Here is a 3407-nt window from a genome sequence, read left to right as displayed (position 1 = left end):
CTACACGAGGATTAGGCTATAAATGATTGCGCAATGTAAGGTTTTTGTTCGAGGTTTGCGGTACCATGTCGCCTTTAGTGTCGGCATTAAAAAAAATTAAAAAAAAACGCGATAATACCGTAAACCGTGGTAATTTTGGCCACAATAACCGTGAGCCTAAAATTTCACACCGTGACAGCCCTACTCTTACACAAAGAAAAAAACACTCAAACACTATAGAATAGATAGGCCTAAAGAGAATGATATTCCCGGGTTCTTATGACACCCGTCACTGGTACCAGATTGAGCGGTTTCCGATTGTCATCTATGGGTTAAAAAAGGGCTTTGGGCAGGTATTCTGTAAATTTGTGGTCATATAAATCAAGACTTCTGTGTAAATCTGGCAGGATTTTAGTTTTAAGGCATTCTTTTGAGTATTTTTGGGTTGGTAATCATTGGTCACATTTGGCAACCCTAACACCTGCTGTAAGGTACTGTCACTGAATCCCTTCTAAAGTGCACCCTATAACTGCACCCTTAAGTTTTAGGTCTCCGATTATGTCAAAGAGTAATCAGTCACAATTTATGTCTTTTGGTGATTTGTGATGTTTTTTTGTGATTTGACCCTCAGAAACCCATTGCATTGCAAATGGCAAGATTTACAAAGAGCTATGTGCCTTACATTGACTGAACCTAACTCAAATGACATATCCCAACACCACACATTTCCGGATAGAAAATAGTATTAATATAGAAAATATCACATTTCAAGTAAAACATGGCCATTTTTATTAACTGCTTTCTGTCTTTTCTGAATACATTTTAACCATTGTAGAGGTAATAATTTAATATGTAGGCTACTCTTTTTTCTCCAAAGATGTGCCAGAAATGTGGGAAACAAGTTTTTGAGAAAAGTATGATATGAAGGGCTGCTTTTTTTGGAAGGAAAATGCTAATACCTGGGTGCTACGCCATTGGAATACACTGACAGGTGTGTACACCTGTAGGCTATCTGTGTTTATGTATGTGAGAATCATATAGTGATGTGAGATGATAAAGATAAGTGTTTCACTGATGCCCATTATTGCAGATTGTCAACGTTTCTACAGAATTCTCAGAAATGAACATGAATGTTTCTGCATCAGACTTTGAAGTTGAAAGGAAATGAATGCTTAGGTGTCTGAGGGTTAATCAAATTATTTTCTACCATCTGTGTTTTTATGTAATTTCAAATTTCCCATCAATAATTTAAGTCTGAACTCAGACTTCAGATTTCAGAGTTACTTCCATAAAATCCAGTCACTGTAATGAGGCGATGCTTCTAAGAGCTTGCTAATTCACACATATAACAATGCTATCGAAGGGGCTGTAAGGACATTCTTTTAAAATACTCATTAGCATCTAGTCTATTCCAACACAAACACAGCCATTAGTATTATGCCAGTGAATATTTGGACTTTAGACATGATGTTTGAGTTGAATTCACATGAATTAATCATGAAGCTACTTTCATTTACCACCAAAAACGAATCTATTTATTTATCACATGGGCAATAGAGCAATATATAGGCCTAGTACTGAAAAATCTTAAATGGCAGACAGCTAACTTTCCAAAAGGAAAACGAAATGAATCTGGACTGAAATAAGCAGTTTTTTTTTCTCTAAGGCTTTTCTTCTTCTGGACGTACAAGACAGAGAGTTGCCATGCATACCACTAGACAGAGGGGATTCTAAGCTTTCGAATGGTACCCCATATGCCTACTGTAAATTTACGAGTGTGGTGTGTACACAGACTTGCATCGAAATGTGTGTGGGAAAAATGGTTATCCTTTCTTCACAGAGCCATACAGAGAACAGAGTCAGGCGATCTCCGCTGTCTGCTAGGGCCGACTTCCTCATTAGCAAAATTAGCTGTTTTAGCTTCTCAGTACTGCTCAGCGTTGCGAATGTTGGTTCCTAGTAGTGGGCGTAGCACACAGCAAATGCAATGCGATGCAATGCAGGGAATATGACAAGACTTGCTGTTCGTAGTAATAACTTCAGATAAACATCACAGGTGGTAAAACTGTTGTGATTATCACCACCGAGACAGTTGATAGTTTACATATTTATGGTGATTACCCCGCAGTATAGTTCGTTAGTCCTTATTTTTGGCTGTTAATGTGGTGGTTCTATGTTGAGTCTATGGGAAGACAGCCGCTTTAGGAACAACCTTATCTCGCTGAAAGGCGGGGCTGCAATTTAATTCCTGGTCCTCCAATCGCATAACTCTGTTCTCTGTATGGCTCTGTTTCTTCACTCGCGATAGCGATTTGCAGGCGATCTATGTGCCTCGTGTAACGCGAGTGGGCGGGGCTCCTGTCCATTTTCTGGGGGAGCACCTGGGGTAGCCAATCAGATTTCAGGGGGGTCAAATGCCCCCCTAGCCACCCCTGTAGCGCCGCCCCTGGTGATGGGCAGCCTTGTGATGTGGCTGGCATAGGTGATGTGTGTGTGTGTGTGTGTGTGTGTGTGTGTGTGTGTGTGTGTGTGTGTGTGTGTGGTAGGATGGGTGGATATGGTAAACAAGTTGGGGAGTTGGGTAGGGGTGAAGGCTTGGGTTAGGATGGGGTGTAAGGGTATAGGTGGTGGGCTGGACAGGTCAGATCTCAGCTGGGCCTCCAAAACAGCTGAGCCTGAGGAAGATCTTCTTGTACCAGGGCCGTCTGCGCGGCTCCTTCCTGTCACCAGAAGGTGCGGCAGCAATACCCTCATCCGATAGGGCACGAGTGACGGTTGCCTCTGACTCCAGCCCTTTGGGAGACGAAGAAATGAGAATAAGAATTCAAAATCAAAAACAAAGGGGAATCAAGACAGTCGTGTAATGACAATCGTAAGGTCCCTTACCCTTGTCAGAAGCATCATTAGTTGGTGCAATCTTTGCACTGCTGCGTATCTTAAAGATCTACGTAGGACCAGAGGGGAAAACCTTGTCATTTAAAGGCATGTAAGTCCATTACCTTTTACGCTCATAATGTTAAAACAATAAATACATAGCTATATAAACCCAATAATGTCATATGTGGTGTTGTCTTGGCTCATTTTTCATACCTTGAGTTTACTTCTGGCTTTTCTAGCTGTTTGTCCAGAGGTGACCTCAGGCACGGGGCTGAGGGACGGCGAGTCACTTTGGGTGGACGGTTCAGGCACGGGGCTGAGGGACGGCGAGTCACTTTGGGTGGATGGTGCGGTAGAATCTTCTACGTTACGCTGGGTCAACAGTTCCTTTCGTAATTCCGCCAATAAGGTTGCGTCAAATGAGTTATCCTGTGTATCGACGGCCCTCCACAGGATGCCGTCTGAGCCAAACTGCTTCAGCAGTCTGAGCCAAACTGCGTCCATGGCCCTATAGATGGACGGAATCTTTTGGTTGCTGAGGTCACCATCGA

At 42.6% G+C, this 3407-nt stretch overlaps 1 long non-coding RNA gene across 1 annotated transcript; it reads right to left on the bottom strand.

Annotated features, from left to right (window-relative positions):
* Positions 1-1460: 1460 nt before the first annotated feature.
* Positions 1461-3188, bottom strand: LOC134435070 (uncharacterized). Its single transcript, XR_010031971.1, has 3 exons — positions 3070-3188; positions 2866-2923; positions 1461-2772 (listed from the first exon to the last, which is right to left on the bottom strand). It is a non-coding gene; the product is annotated as an uncharacterized LOC134435070 (long non-coding RNA).
* Positions 3189-3407: the final 219 nt, after the last annotated feature.

Source organism: Engraulis encrasicolus, chromosome 19 (assembly GCF_034702125.1).
Source record: "Engraulis encrasicolus isolate BLACKSEA-1 chromosome 19, IST_EnEncr_1.0, whole genome shotgun sequence".
Classification (NCBI taxonomy): Eukaryota; Metazoa; Chordata; class Actinopteri; order Clupeiformes; family Engraulidae; genus Engraulis; species Engraulis encrasicolus.
This window is presented reverse-complemented; position numbering and strand designations above follow the sequence as displayed.